The 22,831-nt window shown below is 32.6% G+C and overlaps 1 protein-coding gene and 1 pseudogene across 3 annotated transcripts in view; both read left to right on the top strand.

Moving 5' to 3' along the window:
• Positions 1 to 22,831, top strand: part of LOC111423954 (Heterogeneous nuclear ribonucleoprotein K) — a 107,402-nt gene that overhangs the window by 38,302 nt on the left and 46,269 nt on the right. The window contains exon 1 of one of the 3 annotated variants that reach the window (XM_023057355.2): positions 1,656 to 1,941. The exons of the other annotated variants lie outside the window; for them this stretch is intronic. The gene's annotated coding sequence lies outside the window, so the exon portion shown is untranslated. Of the gene's footprint in view, positions 1 to 1,655; positions 1,942 to 22,831 lie in introns of those variants that run through there. 3 annotated transcript variants of the gene reach the window in all.
• On the top strand, positions 4,578 to 6,984 carry LOC139430492 (uncharacterized; annotated as a pseudogene).

Raw genomic sequence — 22,831 nt, 5'->3', positions numbered from 1 at the left:
GTCCAAATTCTCACGAGCAGATCTGTTTTTATCATGTTTATAATGGATGTTTTCTTCAATTGGTTTATTTAATTCATGTACAAAATACGATTTTGACTTGACGTATTATTAAAACTATTAAAACGATATATTTACAATTAATCATTAAGCCTGTTTTGGTTGAAATGTTCGGTAGTTTTGAACCTTTCCGCGCAGAAATATTGTAGAAAACATGCACAGAGAATTTCATAATTATAAAACTTCTGAACTAAATGAATCCTATTATTTCTAAAAGTGAGTGGTAGTGGTAACAATTTTTTAATTTGATACTTTTTAAAAATACAAGGAAAAGTAACAGTGCTCACTAGCTTTTTCAGATATACTAATGTATATTATTACTAATGTATACTAACCGCAGACATTGTAAGATAACATAAAGTAATACATAACGTAAAAGAAAAGCCCCACGTAAAAGAAATACATAACGTAAAAGATTTAATGTAGCTGCGACATAAAACATTGATAGATAACACCCAAAGGTTTCTTTCCAAATATTTACAAATATATACGAAATTATGTAGTGTATGTTGATTCTCTGAATAATAATAATAATACAGATAGAGTTTAAAAATAGCAATTTGGAAAGTCATTTAGAGCTGAGTCAGAGTCTAGCCTTTGATGTGGCGAATGCTCCTAATTTCTTTTGACCTAGTTTATATATTTATTGTACTTCGTCCTACACAATAAAAGAATTCTCAGCAAAGCTTTTTGCGGCAGCGTGCCAGAGCTTGCTGCCACTTTTCTGTTTATCTGACCTCATCCATAAGCTAACGGTTCAAGATGAGTCCAAAGATCAAAATTGACTACTCATCGCAAGAATCAAGCTTTGTTTGTTCACACAAATGTTTTGATGGTGAAGCAATTAAACTCCTTCAACACAGCTTCCTTAACTTGTTATCTACATAGTTCCAGAACTAGAATTCAAGTTTCTGTACTCTTCGATTGTACAGTTTACTGTTGGATTTATTTTACTAACACTAGCAACTTTTTCACTATACAGCTTTTATTAGTTGCTCCAGAGGTTGCAGAATTCAATTGCGTCTTTTCGGAATTAGAGCTCGATTGAAGTGATCATCTCCGAAGTATTTAAGCCATTTGATTACATTACGAATCTACTACAAATTTTTCTTCAGAATTGTTCCATTCCTTAAAAATTTGCAACAATTGATTACCATTATAGTCGCCTGTGTGGTTTAGCTCTTCATCCCTCAAACGCCCAGAATCGTTACTCCGAGAAAACTTTTGATTTGCCATCTATGAATGAAAAGATTTCCAATTAGCTAATTTAACTTTAAATCTTATTGTTATTAATATTTCTATTTTTAGAAATAAAAAAGTAAAACAATTTTTTTCTTTCTTTCATAATGACCTATTTTTTTCAATTTTTAAATTGGAGTGCTCATAAAGTATAAACTTATTAAGGTTCGTTAAAGTTTACGATACTTCTTCCATAAAAATATTCCTTCTCACTTCTCAGTTTTCATTTCTTTCTTTTTAACACCAAAGTAAGAATTTTCTGTCGACGGGACGATATGATGATATCGTGTGCAGTAGACAGAGCGCGCACAACGCAATGAACTACACTCAACCACTACGACTACGACTACCAGCAGAGCACAAACGAACAACGCAGCTTAACGTTATTCGTGCTCCGTTGGTCTTGTAGTGTAGACGTTCGTTGTTCGTAACACGCGCTCGTTTATTATAACGAAATCGTTTTCGCAGTCTCGTACTCCTTTTCATCTTTTTGTCGTCCTTGTACGCACAAAAAAAAGAGATCATTGTTCGTCAACGCCTAAAGCCGTAGTTTTTTTCTGGTGATTTTTAAAGTGGGTTTATTTTAAACGTTTTCGTTTTTATTTGGTGCTTTTTATCTATTTTGTTGTATACCATCACTAAAATGTGAGTATAAATATTACACCGTATCGTTATCGGTTCACAAAAAAAAATAAATATTTATTATCTCTAATCTTATCTTTTTTGGTAAATGGTGTATAAACAAGTTTTGTAACTATGTATAAACATAGTTGTAAACAATATTTTTTTAATACATGAAATGTTGGTTCTAATGGCGTAGTGGCAATGTCCGCGGTTGCAAGAAGTACGTGTGGGCACTGTTTCGATAGAAACCTAACCAGACTTGCAGGTTTATCCCGTCCACCTTTTCTTCTCCTGCACATACCTCTTCAATAACCTTCTTGGAGCTTGTCGTGGTGTAGCGTAATGCGTTTAGAGACCGAGGTCAGCTCATTATACATTCTGCGGCCAACCTAATAGTGTACTCGACGGCCGTAATTGCTTTGGTCATTCGATTCTGGTTCAAATGCGTACGTTATATTAACATGTTTACCCCAACTAACGGTGCACGTTTCGGTGTAATTAAACTTCGGGTTGGATTAATCCAGAAATTGAATCGATTTTATATTTAATCAAACTACTTTTGATACAACATTTTATGTAAACATCCAGAAGTGAATGTCTTAAGTAAATAGAAAAACGAGACGTTCATTTCCTATTACATACGACGTAGTTTGATTTGGTGCTTCTTTTATGCAATTTTCATACATTTCATTATATCATGTTAAATCGAATTTAAATCAATTCCGTTAACATGAATATTATTTTAGTTAAAAAAAGAAACGAATAAATTCGTTCCAGGAATTTAAATAAAACAATCTAAAATCCTTGAAATTTCGATTTAACTCAAATTTGCCAATTTAATCAATTTTAATGTAAAATTACTAAATTGATAATATTAAATATGAAAACCTGACGTGAATATGTTTTATTGAAATATTTTCTTTTACGAGCAGGTTTAAAGTGAGAATTTTTAATCAAATACACTTTTTTATTAGCTGCTACGTAATTACCACTACACGCTTTCCTATTCGAATGGTTTTATTGAATTTCACTTGCACTACTGCAGCGAATTCAATAAAAATTCCAATCATTTCTGGTTAAATCTCGGTTAAAATGACTAACAAACCAGTTCAAAAACTGAATTAAAATTTAAATCTTTGATCAGTTTTGTAATAAATACTTATTTAGGTGTCAAGGCATTAAAGCATTCCTATAAAATATAATTGTGACCATTATTACCTGACAGCTGTGATACCGTGGGAAATAAGGGATGAGGGGTTTCAACATAATGGGTTATTTCAGTTTTTAACGTTTTTTAGCTCGTATGGAATTTCGTAGGCATTGAAATGTAATGTTAATGTTGGCGGTAGAAAAATTAAATTTTGCATTGATAAAATAAGTTATCAGTTTTCTCTTGGATCTTTTCAAACAGCGCTGTATATACACCATGCGAAGTGATAATGTAATACGTAATCTGTTACGAATGGAGGCAATGAGAGAATATAAAAGTACATTACGTCCACATAACATCCGTTAGTTCAAATGATCTTTTTTTTTTTTGTTTTTTTAATTCCGGTCCTTTCCTTTAAGGACTGAAAATAAGGCTAAAAAGTTTAGATACCTTATCTTTTTGCAAATACTCGGATAAATTAATCTATGTAGCTGAATCTGAGCACAGCTGAATACGTAAACTTTAGAATCTTACTTAACCTTTAACAGAAAAGGATACGAGGGGTGAGAAAGCTCTTAACCTCTACTACACCTTTGACGACATCATCACGGTTAAATTAAACCAATTAGTGAAAGCCCCTTAAGAGTGAAATCAGTGTCGTTAAAACCACATCAAAAACGCAGTTCTCAACGCATTGCAGTATCCTCCACGGTCTCTTAACGCTGGTGGTTACCTCATTCGTCCACCCTAATTGTTCGTTGACATCTCAAGATTGTTGGGTTCTACGAATAACTCTTATCCGCAACGATAGAAAGTTATAAGTATAAATAAATGCGTTATTGATCAATACCTTCCATGTTCAACCCAAATCTGGTCGAGTCGTATCTTCATCCCAAAATATTTTTAAACTTTAAAACTTACATAGATAACTACATACTCGAGCTTATCCGTGGAGTTAACAACTAACTGATTGAATCTATCCAGTTTTTCTTCGTGCATCTATTTTAATAACACTTTCATGAAGCCATAAAGAAGTAATAAAACTTTTTACATCAAAACATATATCTTAAAAACAATTAACTTTATCAAATCATCATCATTTAAGAAAGTGATATTTCATCATTTCACATTAATTCTTTGATACTAGACTGTTAATCTATTAACCAGTAAGGTTTTCTTTTAATTCCGATAATGGCAAACCACTTTTAAATGAAAATTTCTGAACAGTGTCTTTATCAAGAAAACAAGTTTCTCTTTATCACCTTTATCATTTTCATGTTATCTGGGAATTTGCTTCTTCGAAGAAATAAGTTGCAATTATTGTACTAAACGATGCATCTTCCAAAATAGCAAGGATGTCTTCATGAGTATCTGCATAAATCAGTCAGCCTAAAATCTTACCTAAAACTAAGATAATCAAATGGATACCTTTTAGAAATGTTCCCATGATTCCACCCATGCTCGGCTATTCATTCTGCGATCGTGCTAATTAGGACAAATACACAAGATGTGTTTAATAGTCGTATTATTCCCAACACAAGAACGGTACAGGAGGTTATCGACAATTTTGTTTACCTTACAGTAAATTGTAACCAGCCATATCAACAGGTATGCCACAAACCTATTAACATTTAAGAACCCTATATCTATGCATAGTGATAAAAATACAATTATAGAATTGGTATTTAGAATTATAAAAAACCTTGACATCCAGTGGTGCTTTTATTTCAACAAAATTTGTAGGATGCCCTGGAGCATTGCCCAAAAGAGAAGAAATTCCTTAGATAGTAATTTATTTCAAACAGCTCAAGCTTTTTTGTTCCATTTCCAAAAAAGGCAATATGTTTTTATTTAAACCTTTTGTAGTATATAGTATTTGTGTAATACACTAATAATCGGTTCAATATTGGCCCGAAACAAAAGAGTAATCTTTCACAACGTTAAAACTTGGAGCGAAACGTTTTCTTGCGAGAAATAAATGTTTAACTTGTTTCAATAAAGCCCAGGCTTATCATCGATAAAGTTTAAATGAGGAAAATAGTTGCCTTGTTCTTCAGAACCGCGAAATTCTGAAAAGCAGACCCCGCAGCAGCATCTGTACTTTGGATTTAATACCTAATTATATTGAGCCAAGGAAAAATGTTTTTTTCGAAAAATTTTACTTCTAATTACAGTTATATAGAAGGTTTATATTTATTTATTAAGGTTTATTTATTTGCACTTGTTTCGTGATGGTAGTTACTAGACATATGTATATGTTAATATTTTAATATTAATTGAATGTAAATTTATACAAACGCAACAATATTAAACAGAAAAAATAAACTTATTCAATGGAAAACTTTACGTCCAACTCAATGTACGATACTGACTCAGCAACGCTAAACGATAATCAGCGGTGTTGTTGTGAATTAGCTTAAATTGAGCCGACGTAAAAGATCTACAATGGAGAGAATGTTCTAGTTTTTTGTTATGTTCTTGAATTTCCAGAGAGATTAAGTTTGTTCTATTTGTTAATATTAATCAAACAGCAGATTCAGGAACATTGATTTTCAAAAAAGTTAGCTTCCAGGATAGGATTAAGGACTATTGAAACAGCACTTTAATTTCTATTTGAACACAAAATAATCTAGATAATACGCCGGCTAGTAAACCTTTCATTTTATAATAATACATAAAAAAGCAAACCTTTTGTTAAAGTGATCAAATTCTTGAGAGATAACGATAATAGTTTATATAATCTACCAGTGATATTTAAGGTAATTTTTATACCATTTAAGCAAGGAGAATAGGGGGGTTAAAGATGGATTCCTGTTTATGAAAAACATTGAGAATTGTGTTTATGTAAGATGAAGGTGTGTTAATAACTATAGTTTTACGCTCTATTACAGACGTAATTATTATCGTGCGTGTGATGTCTTTACAACTTATTAAATATAAATAAAAATTCTTTACAGATTTGTTCGCACAACCTTCTCAAACCAACTGATTTCAAACTCGAAATTCCATTCGCATATATCAAATAATGCAAATAAATCAATTGAAATGCACTCATTATTTGACATGAGCGACTATAAAACGAGTTTCCAACCAATTAGCAATTGTTTTATGAATAAACCTATTTTTATTTTCATAATGGTTTTCCCTTTGGCCTGATTTCTTAAATAAGGGAGGCTTGTTCGATTTGTTTTTTCCTTATATCGTTTCTATTAGGTTCTACTAATTATCTTGTTTTGTCCAAAGCCCTATAAAATAATTCTCTTAATTGGCTAAGGTAAAACATTGCAACCTTGTTATACGGGGGATATCCGGTTCTAAAGGTAAATTCGCGCGGTACACCTCCTACGTCGTTCCGATCAAGTTGAAACTTGCACGCATTTTATACGTGCATATGTACTGCGTAGTACATTAGTAGTATTGTCCTTGCTTTAGGTTCAGTACATCGTGTGTAGTGACAGCTGCACAATGTAACTTCTAATCGAAACATACTCCAAGTTTGAAATCGACAATCAAAAGCGATAATTATTGCCAAACTCTCGAAAAACTACACAAATTCATTCGATAGGAACGAAGAGGAAGGTTGACGAAAGGAATCAGCTTGTTGCATGACACTTAGAAAGTTCTTGTATATCAGCCCAGACCTGGCTCTTCCTGATTTTCATTAGTTTGGGCTGTTACAAGTTCATTTGTCAGGTAAAAATTTTTGATGATGACGAATAACTTCAAGATGAAGTAAGAAAAATTTGGATCGCACCTTTTACGAAGAAGGTATACAGAAGTTTGTGCCTCGCTGGGATAAGTGCCTTAACATTGACGGCGATTATATTGAAATTAATTAATTTGTGCGAAGGCATCTGATATATATTTTTGCTAATCGTAATAGCCTGTCCCAAGGTCGTTTAGGATCGAGGCACTACAATTAATACCCTTAAAGATAATACACGTTTGAAGTAAAGCCGCACGCAACCTCAACTGGTTAAAAATAACCGATAAAACATTGTTTTATTTCGTAAAAATAGCTGCTGCATACTAAGGATGCTGAAATATACTTCTGCTGATAATGATAGCATCAGTATCTGAGACATTCAGTATCTCAAAATTGGTTATGCAAAAGTTCTCAACCTTGTTATAAAAGTTGCTATCGTATGCTAAGCAAGCAAGATATACAGTGTGTTATATAATTATCGTACCTGACGTCATCATTGTAAGTATGCAACCAATATCACAGTATTGGTATTGGTATATAATACTCATTGCATCAGTATATTTTGTATGTATCTTTGCTCATCAGAATAGATTACAGCTGGCTAGCACGCTCGTATTTGAGGCACGCTAATGGTATCTTTAAAGATAATACAGGATGGAAATAGAGATTCATTCTTTCAATCATTCTTTCAAAGATAAATTGTTATAATACATAATGGTAGTCGATCCGCGGCCGCAAGGAACCTTGGTGATCGTGACATTTCCGACATATTGCATGTTAAAGCAACTGAGCTATATTTTTGCTGATCTTAATGGATTGTAGATGGGTCGTTTGCGACCTCGGCTTCATTTTCTGAACTAGCTAACCACTTAACTGCGGATTTCTAGTTTTTCGTCCTATTTTCGCTACTAGATTCTACTTCCTGTTCAGGTTAGCTTATAGGAGTATATGTTGTATGTTATATTGTAGAGTAAGAAGTTATTTGTATCTGCAACTTATAACATGATTTCCAATATTAACATTTTTTAAAGATATTAACAACTTTTTGACGTCACATATGAAGCGACCATGTTATTTAAAAGACTTACTATACCGCTCATAATGGTTTAGAGACAAAAGATGTATTTAGTGTCTGTTTTGTGATGTCATGGCTTGATCCAAGGCATTAAGTATACGGCTTGTGTATAATAACAACCCTTTCATTAGACTTCGAAGGAAAACGAAGGGAGTTCACCTTACATATAGTATTCTGGAAAATATCATACCGGTTATGAATAGATTTTGATGAAAATCTTATTACCAATATTTAATATACATTATGATTGTTATTAATACTTTGCATAGTAGCTAAATAAGTAGGTGAAGATCGGATATAACAAGCTGTCTTCTTCGACTTCTTTGATGTGTCACTTTAGCTTTTAAATTTGGGCCCCTCACAGTTATATTTAAATTTCTTTTAGCTTTAATCCACTTTACTAAAACGGAGTCAACGCTTTGAATTTACTTAACGGTTTCTTTATTTTTAATATATGTAATTTATTTTAATATTTATTCGTAGAAATCCAATCCGAAGAAGTAATAGTTGTCGCAATATGTTTCCTTGGGCAAAGTGAGTTTTTAAAGAGAAATATTTCGATCTGCAATAAATTCAAAATACTTAACGCATTGAACGTTACTTTAATTTCCCTATGTGTAGTCGGCATTTAAAGTTCTAGTAGGACATTTACCTAGGAGCACCTTATGCAGTTAAATATCACATTACGTAATAAAAAAATTCTTATTAATAGGATGTTTAATGATCCATCATATTACAAAATCATTTTCTTAGTTACTTCACGCTTATTAACACGCATTTTTTTAAATTAAATTAATGAAAGTTATTTTTAATGCATATCTAAATTAACTGTAATTTCCATGACTAAATAATCATATATACTAGATAAAAATTATAATGATGCGTAGAAAAAACGTACATTACACACAATTTTCAATTCATTCCATTTAATTATAATTATCCCATATTAATGAGGTTTTGAGGTCCTAAACATCTGGCTTTAATTGATACCTTAAAGATTTACTTAAACCAACAACATAAAATGTATTATTAAAGCAACATTATCAATATATTTTTATTTTAAATAAAACTTAAGCTCTTATTGCTGCTCACCGGATATCACTTGGACATAACGACGTTTCCAACGCCAATTTTGTGATGTCAAGTCAAATTTGAATTGCAAATACAAGTTTATACAGTAAATCGCATATTTTACTTCAATCAATAATTCCTTGATGGAGCTAACAAAATGTAACCGAGCTCCATCGAATTCCACTTTCCTAATCTTGATTCAAGTGCACGTAGCCTAATAACCCCCTCGCACTTTCTAAGTGTTATCTACGATTCCAGACTAAACATTCCTTCTAAATCTCTATTGAGATTAGCAAGCACGTGTTACGAGAGGGCCTCTCTTAAATTGATGATTCTGTTTATAGAAAGCTCGTGTTTGTCAAAAGCTTTGTTTTTAACATAGAAAATCTTATTAAACAAGATTATTTTCCCAATTAATCGTTTTATTAACTTATTATAGGAAGTTACTAATAATTATGAATCCTCAAACAATTACTATTTCGTTCGTTCAAAAACTTTTTCGTGTGCTGATTCATCTTTATCTTAGAAAACTACTTAAAACCAAATTAATTAATTAACATTCCTTCAAAGTCAACCAACGGATTTATTGCAAACTTGCCAACCGGTGACAAATACCTAGAAGTTGGTCGAAGATAGAAAAAGATGCATCGCTTGCATTAAGTAGTTTAAATATTTGGACGCGATCCAGCATTTTGATTTGTATTCCACCGTGAGTTCCTGTTTACCCAACCGAGAAAAATCTCGAGTCGTTGATTTCAAAAAAAATCTCTCTAATTTTAGGATCGTGGCAAAATAAGGGAAATAAATAAAAAAGGTTAATTTTAAAATTAGCATACAATCGATTTCCTTCGATATTTATTTTTTTTTATTAGACAATACCCACGCAATAAATTTATTATTATTGAATGCGTCGACGCGATAAAATACAATGGGGTATTAAGTTACGACATGCTTTCGGTATGTTTTGTGTGCGTTTCAGAGTGCACAAGCCATATGTTAATCTCACACGCGATTATAGGCTCTTTATTTCTCTTTGCTCGCAGCTGCACCACAGCTTCTCCTTTACAGCGTAATGAAGAGAGTTACATGTTCATCACTACATTTCGCAATAACTAAAACAAGGTTAACCAGTAAATACATGCAGAAACACGACGCTGGATTAATCTATTTATTAGTTGTTCTAGATTTATAAATTTTAATTAAGTCAAATCGTGTAGTCGAGTATCATTACATTAGAATAAACGTGCTTACTGTTACTACTCAACATCTTGACTTAATTAATTAATACAGCCACTAGTTGTGCTGTTGTGTTGCGCTTTGTTCGTAATAAACGGGGCAGGTTTCTCACTTAGGAAACGTGAGGCTCTTTCGTTACGCAACAAATCGCATAATATCTAGTTTACAAGGACAAGGACGTCGGTTGTGTTGTCGATTGGGTTTTGTTAGGACGGTATGCGAATTGTATTAATTGTATGCTGTTGATTCCTACGCGAGTTTTACCAAATGAAATTCCAATGCATTCTTCAAGGACGTTCACTTTGTTCTCTTCCTTTTACAAATTAGAAAATGAGTGAATATTTAATTAGGTCTTAAATCATCGTTTATATCCTTGAATGGCTTTAAAAACATTGTTTGTTGTTTTTTTAGAGTGTTGAGTCAATAATATCTTTTACATAGTTTTTTTATCGGTCTCGAGGATACTCAATAAATAATGGTGAGAGGATTTTTTTGTGGATTCTAAGCATCTAGTTAGCTGTGATTTTTGAATCATCCATGAGATTATAAGTCGTGTTAAGTTGAAAAATATTTTAAATTGTTTATAAAACAAGACGAAGAGGCAAACACTAATATTGCTATATTAAACTTCCCGAGATACTTTAACATTTATGTGTTTTTTTTTGTAAAGTTTATGACAGCTTTGTTTTTTTTTATAAAATCATGATGAATAACAAAAAAAATAACATGAAAACACATATAAATTGCGCCATCCTGAAATTATGTTAAAATGTTTTGATTATTACGAAAATTTGAGATTTCTTTTTCTTATTAACCCATCTGTATCCATAATCATGAAATTTTGTGATATGCTCTTTCTCCCATGCTGTTCAATAATAAAATTTCATTAATTTTTGTATTTAAATTTAATTTACCAATTGACGAGGGAGAGACTACTTCTTTTTATCTTTTTACAATTTCCCTTTCAGCCTGCATGTTGTATTTTGCACGCCCACCTCTAACACAATCCTTTTTTGTCCTTCGTATTGGTTTTCACTTTCATTTACCATTTATTGATTCGGAGAAATTCCTTTTTTTATCCACCAGTTTTTTGCGAGATGTTTTCTACACAAAAGCCTAATATTCATTATTGTCAATACATTTCCACAGCAAATATATCCCTTTGAAAACAGACGTACTGATACCCTGACGTACTGACGTACTGAAAACTGATTTCGACCAGTTTTTCTTGCAATCTCACTCATCAATCTCTCCATGTGAAATGTGTGCACCGTTGTAATTCTACAGTAAATATATTGCATCTTCTATTGTTTAATATTGATTTATACAACCTGACACTCATATTTGAGTGAATTTTGAGCATGCAAAACTTCGATCATTGATGCCTTGTTGTATCTGAAACAAGCAGTTATCAATAAAAAAACATTTTATCATCATAGAATAACGTCAGCTTATCTAGTCGGTAATATATTCTAATAAGTTAGCAATTCCATCGCATCCGTTTTGACATGGAAGCGATCACACTGCCTACCACTATGATTTTCTGAAGTTTTTCTTACAGTATATTAAAGTACTTTAATCGAACTGGAATGGATTGTAACCGAATTTCTAATAATCGATGTTATGCTGCCTACATTTCTTTTGGGCTGCGGCCATGTTGGGCGAAGAACTATCAGCAGATGAAGGTACTCCACTTAAGTCCTTGAATTTCCTCATGAATTTTTATCAATTTCATATTGAATATTATAAAGATTATGTTCTAGGGGGATCTGGTCATGTAAACCGTTATTTACACATTGACCCAAAATCTATATCAAATCCGTATCGACAGCTTTAGAAATCTTATGCACTTCTTAATATTGCAGTCTGTTTCTCTTAGAATTTCAGCTCCTGAAGTTGCGCACTTGGTTCATTCTGTTTATGCTACATTTTAAAAACATATTATACTTAACTGTTAAAGCAAATTCTTTTTATTTTTTTCATGGTTTATACTTGGCAGCCACTTCTTCAATGTTCTAATTTCTTGCTGCTATGTAGGTACATTCTTACCTTTTTCCACAAAAACTATAATTGTGAAATAAACAATTAATAGATTGTATGGATCTGTTTAAGATTGACTTAATTAAGGAATTGTACGCGGATTTAGTTTTTTCATCTCTTAATTGTTAGAGAGGTTAGGACTCGACCTTAAAACTTCACCCACAGTAAAGAAATTCTCCGAGCTCTTGGCTGTAGTAAAAGTTGGCAAATGCGGTGTTAGGCTCAATTGGCTCGAATGCACAGCTTCGCCAATATCTTTCAAGACAAAACAAACTAATTAAACAAATTTTGAATGTTTATTGCGTTTCATTTAAATTGCAATTAAAGTTGCTCCGTCATCGTGGACTGCAGGTAGTCTAGGTTGAATTCGTTGCCTGTGTTTAAACATATTTAACGAATAGCGCAGGTTTTGTTTTTGAAAATAGTCTAATCAGAATAATCCATTGCATTATTGGTGATTAAGTGAGATCATTCCAAAAAGGAAATTTAGTCAGCAATTATTGTACCATGCAACACTTTTTCAGTTAATGTTTCCGAATTGCTGAAAGTGTAGAACAGAAGCATTGATTTACACTCCCTGAGAGAATTTCTTTTGACAACATAGAACCTTCCTAAAATGCGTACCTAAAGCAATAAATCGCTATGATATGAATCTAAAAGTTCTGCTTATTGAAAGCTTGTACAATGGTGAAAAGTTGAAATTGGATGCAGTGATTGTGACCTACAGAAAATCGGGAAAAAAGATTTTTGCCAACATGACCTAGTCTACAACAATTTTCTCAATATGTGTATGCATTGGTTGTAGCGAATCGGAATATCGGTCCTTATCTCTTGGGGAAGTCATTTAGATAGAAAATTCAATGATGCAAGTTGTGAATATCTGATCGTAACTGCAAGGACTTTTCTCATACCCTCTACATGTTTGGTAACGTTGAATTCCAAAAGTCACTACGTTAATGAACACAAAAACGAAAACCAACTTTGTTTTATGGAGTTAATGATAAAGTATCGAAAATATTACTGGAAACATTAGTCTTCCAATAATTTCGATTTCCCTCTTTACTGATAATGTTGTTTTAAGTTCATCATACCCTCATTAACACATACAGCAAAACAGTCCCTTTCTATTTTCTCTAATTCTTGGAGTAATTCTGCCATCTACTGCCTTCCTACTGTTTCTTTTCTACGTGCTGGTAACGCTTCCATTTTTATTACCCCTCACACCATGGCCAATCTCCTAATTATAACCGATGTGAATTTCCATTTTTAATTTCTACATAAACTGGTTTATGAAATTGTGGAAGAAGTTCATAAATATGTAATGTTATTTCTGCTCAAACTAAGATTTACGTAAGCACAAAAATTATAAATGAGTGTGCAGCTGACATTTTTTCTGTTTGCTTATATTGTCAGCAAAGTTATAAATATCTGAAAGTCGTTGTATTGCGTATATGATAAACGACATTCGCACAACCTATGTTAGGTCTTACAAAGTCAACTCCAGCGGTATCAAACGATTCTGGAATAACAAAGAACAACCAAAAAACATCCAAAACGATCCTGAACATCTGCAAAGAAAACAAAATGAATACCAACATTTTTTGACAGCATTAACATTTAGATTGTTCAAAGACTCGGGTTCCATAAGATGATTAAATCCTTGGCAAAGAATTAGTTATATTAGTGAAACTTTATGTTTTGATCCATTCAATTATTGAGTGTTTAAAAGATAAGCATTTCTTTGCAAATATTTATATTTACCTTTTGTCTTTGTCTTTGATGATGAATTAATCCAATTTTTCTAAGACACTCATCGAACATGCAACAATAGAACAATTTGGCATCGCAAAGTGGACCTATTTTTATATCTATTCGCCTTGTTTTCAAGTTAATCTAATTAGTCAATCATCACATAACAAAAAGAACATTTATAATTTACTCAACAATAAATTGCGTTTAATTATTTAAAATTGACTCAAAAAAAAATCTTAATTGTCATAAATACATTTCTTTTTAATTCTACGTTGTTGTTATATCCCAGTTGGAATTTGGAATCGAGGTGAATTAATGAATATTCAAATTAGACTTTTAACAACTTTAACGATCGCAAAATTAGGATTAGTGGAATTCATTTCAAATAAATTAATGAAATTGGCTCGCTTACGTAATATGCTCAACGTATAGTAACAAATTACCATTTCAATAAAAAATTAATACTAATCGAAAATCAATATCCGCTTCGTTTTGTCGTCCTCTCTAACCCCTTTTGTTTTGTTGACTATTGGCAAACCGTGCTTTATAGGTTTCCAGGTTCCTGAATACTTTATTAATCGGTAATGTCGATATTGCATGTCGGAAATGTGACCGTCTCTTCCTACGCCCATCGATAAAGCAATAAATACTAAAAGGTTCTCTTTTTAAAAGCATATTTTTCCTAAGCGAATATCCTATTCTATAATTGATTTGATATTGCATATATTTTACTATATTCACCTATAAGGACAAAATAAAAAATAGGACGAGTTGTTGTAAATCATAAAAAGCACCTGTATACGCCAAGGTTATCCAATTCGTACGCACATCGTAAAAAGTCACTAACCTTGACTCCCAATAAAGCAGGGAATTCCAAAAGCAACGCGAAAACCGCTGGTGTTGTGTGCTGGTTTCGAAATCGTTACACTGCAATTAAACGTGGATGTATTCGGCCTAGAAACCGATAATTGTGTAACGCAAGTTCATATTATTTTATTCGAAACTTTCTATATACATGTAACGTTGTTTTTGGTATAGAACCGTTGAAAATTAATTGTTATTATCTCGTACATGTTCGTTTATACAAGAGGTTCTTTCTAATTCGTGTTAATAGAGAAAACGTGTTAAAGAATAAACTATAAGTTAATTTCTACACTTTCTATTTAGTTCCTTTTTTCGATTTTAACAAAACATTCTCAAAAAAAGAATTATTTTATTACCCTTTTTATGGGATTTAAATTTAGAAAGGCATTTAATACGCGATGAGTAATAAGATGCATTCAACCACGATTACTTAGTAGTACAATCTCTGATTACCTTGAATTCAAAGAAAAAAAAACCTTAACGATAAAGCAATTATATTTAGAATTACTCATGGATGATTATCTTACCGCGAAATTAACAAAGTAAACTTATTTTTCACGGTAATCGAGACTTTACTATATACAGTATCCGTCAAAAAGTCAGCAACACCATGTTTTTTTTTGGTTCCATTGCAACTAAGAGATATTTATTCCATAAAAGATCTAAGATATTTTCAGCCAATTTCGGTCCACAGGAAATAGATCACAAAATAGTTATTTTAAATAGAATGCGATGATTTTTTTACATATTAAAATTCTTCATACAAAAATATATATGTTTTCGTTATTCATTTCCTGGATTCTTTTTTAGCATTGCAGATGGTCGAGATCTGAAATGGTATGTGCTTATACAACTCATTTTCAAGAAATCCCCAAAGAAAAACATCGCATGGCGTCAAGTCTTATTTAATAGCTTTTAGGTCAGTTTTTATCTTGAGTGAAATGCCTACTTATTAAGTGTCTCTGCTTTCAATCCTAACTTGGGACTGAAGCACAGGATAGGCGTTAATCTTAGTTATACGGCTCAGTGCAGGCAACCAGTAAGTGGGCGAGGCCTTGATTGTGGCTGGTATAGTACGCTTAGCGCTTAGCTTTGCTGAGTTGCACATCAACACGATTAGTGTGCGGGTTATTGATGTTGCAAAGCCAGGCACAGTATTCCGCGACGAGGCACACCAGATCCAATGTTGTCGATCTAAGTGTGCACGCTGAGGAGGTCCATATGGTGCCGCTCAGCTTTTGTAGGATGTCATTTCAGGTTCTAACTTTTGTAGTTAGAACGTGGAATGTGTTCTTTAAAGCTTAGCGTCTTGGTAGCATTAGGCTGCAATCTCCAGTAGTGGAAATATTTCTACAGGGTGGCCAGGTAATTCGTTTTCGCTCAATAGTCTCCAAATCTTTATGGTTTCTTGCAAGTGTCCAGTCGTCTGCGTATCCGAACTTCTTTCATGTGGTTTCGGGCTTGTCTGCTATGTGCTGAAGAGCAGGGGAACTACCACCGACTCTTGTGGAAGGCCATTGTTCAGTTTCATTTAGGTACTAGTCTTGTCAATCATGATGACTTGGAAGCATTTGCTAGATAGCATGGAATTGATAACATCAGTCATCTTTTTGCATGCGAGAGCTCGCATGAATGAAAACGGTAGATGTTTTTAGCTGCTTTTGAAAGCTTTTTTCCACATAGTGAGTCAGTGCGAGTACTTGGTCTGTATACCTGCGATTTTGTTGGAATCCTGCTTGTTCCACAGTTTGTAGACCATGCTTAAAAGGGCGCTAGTTTTTTTGGTGTATCCTTAGCTTTCCCTTGGTTCAAACATGGCGCCGACTTTTGCTCTCTTTTGTTGATGGGGAACATTTCCCGTCTGAAGGATGTCCGAGAAAAAGTTTGCAAGCCACTGTCTAGCAAATCTGTCACTGTACTTCAGAAACTCAGCATGAATGCCATCCAAGCCAAAGGCTTTTCCCCTTTTCATATCATTCAGGGCTTCCATTCAGGAACATACTCTCTTTGCACTCTCTAGGAATTTCTACCTTTGCTGTAGCCACTATATGCCCCCGTCAATCTCCCGTAGTTTACGCTCTTTGGCAAGATCCAACCTAAGCATTTGACAAAATGATTACAAAAAGCGGGCCAGTTAGCTTTCCTGAAGTTCCATCTGGGACGTGAAAACGATCTTATAACCGGGGTTGGCCTTTGTTGTCAATAGTAATACAACAAAGATCGGAGTTATTCCTCTTCCAGGCGGCACACAGAGCGAATTAGTTAAAAATCTTGGAAAAAATGATATTTTTGTCTGATTACTCCAAAATTGTAGTGTCTGTTTATTAGAGCATTCCATTCTTTTTTGTCTTTTAAGGAACAATTAGCAGACAATAAACAACAAATCATTAAATAAGAACACATATACATTAATATAAACAAATATTTAATTATAAACATTGTAAACAATATTATAGAAACCAAACACAAAGGTTCATCCTCCTCATTGTCAGATGTATGTATACTAAAGGTTCATCGAAAAACTGTAAAACTTGATTTTGTAATTTTTTTGCACTAAGTTTTCTCATGTTGTTAGTGATGAGTAGATCAGATGAGATCAGTAGATTGTGGAACACATTTTCCATATTTTTTTTTCTGTAATATTTTCTTGCATCAAATTCTTTATACCTTTTGATGTCCTTATTCCTCGATTCTTAGGCTTCTTCGCCAAGTTGCCCAATAGGTACAAAGAAATGTTTCATTATATTATATGAATTAAAATTTTATGTACAGTAGTTGGCATGTAATACCAAGAGTACAACTTCACAAATTTTTCAGCGATATCAATACAGTAGTTTTGAAACAAATCGATTTTTAAATGGTAACCGCCAATTCCAGTAATTTTTGATGATGTGGCAGAGGTTTCAAAAAAGAGTTTGTGCGGCCAAATCCTGGTTTTAGCCTGTCCACTAAAAGCCCCAGTTCTTTATGAAATAATTCTTGGATTCGCTTCTTATTCCTTGCAACTTTTTCTAGGTTTTCTTTGCCCCTGCTTGCCACTGTTGAATATTTAATTTGTATGAAAGGTGAAGTAAACATTCAAAGAAGCGGATCCAAGCATATAACGACGACAAACCGAACTAATATCTAGATTCATCTATAACTTTTGTCTTTACCACTTCATCAATGTTATCAAAGCCTTCGAGGTGTCGATTGATGCAAATTACTAACTTGATTTTCTTCTTTCTTGTCTTCGAAATCTGGCGGAGGAAGGTCTCGGATTTTGCCAAATGACTTTACTTTGTTTTGAGGAAGGATCTCCATTTATTAACTGAATAGGCATCAGAAAATTTCTGTTTATATCGGCTCATCTCAGAACTGCCATCAAACCCCCATTTTGTTATCGAAATGAAGATTGTTACGGTTTTCAGGTAACAGTCCATTGAAAACTAGTTTAAAGATTCAAACAATCTTAAACTAGTGTGCTCCAATAAGTTTTGGAGAGGTACTGTTTTGTCTTCAATTGTGAGGTTGCTTTTTTTTGCAAGTGTAATAGATTCATAATTTGGATAAAGATTTGAATTATGACTTTTTGCTGTATTTCTCATGACATTGTACTGAAATTTTGTTAACTTAGCTTCTACAAACAGCGATAGGATCTCCAAAAAGGATGTCCACTAGGACATACTTTTATGTTACCCAAAGATTTCGTAAATCTTGATGCGCGAGTTGGGATAGAAAAAACGATTTGCTTCATTACATTTGCTGCATCTAATTTACCTTCCGACCGAAGTTGCATTTGTGCAGCATAAGTAAATTCTTCAACAGAAAAATCAGATCGAAGCTGTTCCGTTTTCCTTATTTTGGTTCGTTCGCTAGAACTAAGGAAGGAAACTAGTGGCCTTTCGTGACAATATTCTTCCTCTGCTGATGCTGATTTTTTTTTATATCGATATTACCAGAAAATTTTATATCTGAAGAAAGCCACAACGAATTTTTATTGTGAAATGTTGTTAAATTTGTTATGTTTCCGAAGTCGCTTGCATCCGAGGCTCAATGATTAATATCATATCTACTTTTTTTTTTTGATTAAATCGAAAGATCGGGATCCCATATAAACAACATTTCAGAAATGCAGGTGGAATTGAACCAAAGAAAACAAGGTGTTGCTGACTTCTTTAGCGGACACTTTCCTATATATTTAAATATATATTTTTTATTAATCGTTTAAAGATTTTGATAGAACTTCATTAACTAACAATTTTATGTTACGTCAGACCCATATACGAACATCAATTAAGCCTTAATATCGAGGGAGAAGAGAATATTAAAGGCACCCTGGTTTTCCTCATTTACGAAGGCAAATTACTCCGGCAAAGTTAGCGATTCATCATCCAAATATAGCTTAAATGTAAAAGCGATTTCCATTTTTCATTTTATATAAAAATACGAAAGTTAATTGCAAGTAAAGGATTACCTTTATACTCATTAACGTCATTTCAATACACAATATTGAAATATTAATAAAATAAAAGATATTTTGAAACTTTACTACTTCTATAATCATATAATTCCACTTTACGATGATCTCGATTCTATTTATAATTAAAAACAAGTTGGCAAACAATAAATTCAAACAGTTCTACAAACTATTCTACAAATCTCCCGAGTGTAACACTCGAAAAGAAAAAAAACGATACCATCGTGTAATTCTGGTTCTTCCGAAACTAACTCGTAGTATATATCCCCAGTGTAATAAGATATAAATTACATCTGTCCCGACGAAAATATATTGCGTCACACATAGGCGGAAATAAGCAACGAATTTGGCCGAGAATTCGACTAATTAAAGGGAAATAGGTTTTCGGTAGTTGTCTATGGTGTGAAAATTTGAATATTTAAATTATCACTTCGCTCGAGTTTCGGTTTGAAAGCCTTTTACAAAACACCTGGGCAAACAAAAAATGTTTGAACCGTTATAAAAAAAATTTAAATTATTTTGCCAACAACTGTCGTCACACAAAATACCTGAATACATATACCGCTCGACAATTAACTTTAAAGATAGTTTATTTTCGCTGGCTATTTAACATTCTATTTCGGATTTAAACTCGTAATCGCAACTCGTAACTTTACATTTAAAAATTTGTTGCTATAAAATTATGACCGCAGTCATGTTTATATTTAAATTTCGGAATTATCTGAGATAAATCTCTTTTAAATCGTAAACGTTGATTTGAATATGAGTTATCGTTTTAAATTAACATTAAAATAAAATAAAACTTGGCGTAAAACAAGGTGAGGTGATTAAGTGAGAGAAAGAAATGGTTACTTTACGTCTTTACATGATTACAGGACATTTGAAATAATTCGTCACCGTCGTTTCACAAATTGTTATTGGCACAAGAATGGCTTGAACATTTTAATTTTTTATTTTTACTTGTGATAAATTTTCATAAACGTTTATATTTTCAGGTGATGATTTATACGATTCGCTCAATTTGAAAACTGGTATATAAAGGATGATGTAGTCTAAAATTTATTAATGATATATCTCTTCTCCGTTAAAATTCGAACGTTTTTGAACTAAAATAACTTTTCATGCTAAATTTAATAATAATTAATAGATTCAATTAAAATTCAAATTTTTGTTTTTATATTTTCTTTTATTGAAGTTGAGTTAGCCATAAAATTCCTTGTATTTTTAAATTTTGTAGATTAGACCGAATGGGATAGATAACAAAAACTCCAAACTCAAATAAATATAAATCGAGTACGATTCATATCCTTGGAGTATCTCGAAACCACATCGCAATACTAAATCGAAAAACATGTATTGTTAGTAAATAGTGCAATGATTTTACAATAACAGAAATTTCCAATTTTTAAAAAACAAAAGTTTTCTTTTTACAGTAAAGTTATGTCAGGCTATTTTTTATTTAGCTTATTAAAGCTGTTGAGATTAAATAGTGGGAGTGACCTAAAAAGTTGCTAAAGATTGTCGCAAGCCGAAAGTTTTTAGTCTCAAATGGTTTAACATTACGTATTGAATGAAAATTTGGTTGTAGCAATGTATAATGTAGAAAATGTCCTCGACATCACAAGTTTACAACACATGTTGCGTCACTACATGTATTGGTAACTCACCAATTTGTGTTTTACTTCAAGAGGTTAGCTCAAATAAAAATTATTTAGATTTGTGCTTGCAGTTTATTTGCTGATATTTGAACATTATGTACATAAGAAGCATTGAATTGGAAAGTACCAACATAGAAAGAGTTGATACGGGTTATAACAACCACTAAATGATTTACAACAGTTAAAAGCTGCTAACGAAGAAGATGTCGTGACGTAAGCAGCAATTTATGAAAAGATATGTGCTATTTACACTAATTTACGAGCTGTTTACGTCAAGACAGTGAAGATGAAATAATTTAGAATGGAAACGTAAGACATAAACATAAAAGAGACTACTATTTTCAGAGAGCAATGTCAATTTGCGGGGGTACAAATGATAGGCGAAAGGGTTAAATCTTAGATTTTGAACTGGTAATTGAGAGATAATATTTTTAGAAGAACATGAGATAGAAAAGAAGGAGGAATTTTATGTCTTATGACAAATGCCCAAGAAACAATATTAAAATGATAGTTAACCTGAAAGAGAATAGCTCTTGATGGGCAGTGTTGAAGGCAGAAGATAAAGGAGCACAACGCTCAATTTGGGCTGTAGCCCCATTGGACAGAGAGCAAGACTTAACACTTTGACGAGTCCCAAATATGTTTTCTAAATACATCTCTGAGGCGGCTATACACTGAAGTCTGAATAAACTGGTGCCCACTCAGAAAACATGTTGGAAATTTTGAACTTTATTTCTAAAGAATGTAAAAGATGAAAAAAAGCTTATGAAAAGAATTCAACGATAGCAAACGTAAGGATATAGCCTGACTGAGGGATATGCATACAATTAATCGCACATTTATCATCTCTATCTATACCTTCAATCGCAATTTGGGGTTAACGACTAATTTAATCCAAAGTATGAAAAGGAATGGCAAATAAGTTTCCAGAATATCGTGGATGAAGAAAAGCTTACGCTTTTTGAGTAATTAATAGTAACACTTCTGGATAGACATAGTAATTTATTATATGAATGCCAATCAAGATTTAGGGCAAACACTTCAAATATTAAATACTATGCATGAAACCATTGATAATATAGAATTTTTGGCAGTTGTGCTGAATATTCTGTGCATATTTGGACTAGCACCGTCAGAAATTCATCTAATCAATAGCTTTTTTGTTGAATAAATCCAGGTATTCTGAAAGAATCCAAATAAGATGAGTAAAAATCTGAGCAAAAGATACAAGAAAAATACAAGGAGTTTTATGGCTCTTGACATAATTTTAATCACTTTTCAAACATTTTTAATACGGTTTGTCAAGTAGTCTAATATTATCCTAACTAACATGTCAAACCTATGGATTAGAAATGTGCTTTCATAGTAGAGTTTATGCGTTAAAGGATTAACCCATAACGAAAGCTGAGTATATTTTATTAGAATCGATCTATGGAGCACAGGAATTACGACACATCCCATATACAGGACAATGAAAGGTTAATAAAGATGTCAATGGAGATTGGAGTTATTGATCAAGCAATAATTGGATCAATACTTTGTGGCGATTACTGTATAATGTGCACTCGAACGATTTATCAGTACGTTTCATCTATTAGAACTGTATAACATGCGAACCATATTGTTTTTTATCAGCTTGATAACGTACGAAACTTAAAACATCTTTAGGCAAATTTCATAGGTTGGACAGTAATAGGGTGAAATTGCTGTTTGTAGTGCTAATCTTAACGATGTCATTCGAGGAGTATATACATATTAAGGATTATTGGAAAAATATCCAACCCGAATCACGCTTTTTGTCCAGTCAACCAACATTACGTTTATTAACTTAACTTAAACTGAACGCAAAAAGAAGTTTTGGGCCATAAACATTACCATTAAAGTGACCAGATCAATCTTT

This window comes from Onthophagus taurus, chromosome 7 (genome assembly GCF_036711975.1).
Source record: "Onthophagus taurus isolate NC chromosome 7, IU_Otau_3.0, whole genome shotgun sequence".
In the NCBI taxonomy this organism is placed as follows: Eukaryota; Metazoa; Arthropoda; class Insecta; order Coleoptera; family Scarabaeidae; genus Onthophagus; species Onthophagus taurus.
The sequence above is the reverse complement of the archived record's forward strand: the minus strand, read 5'-3'. Positions and strand labels throughout refer to the sequence as shown.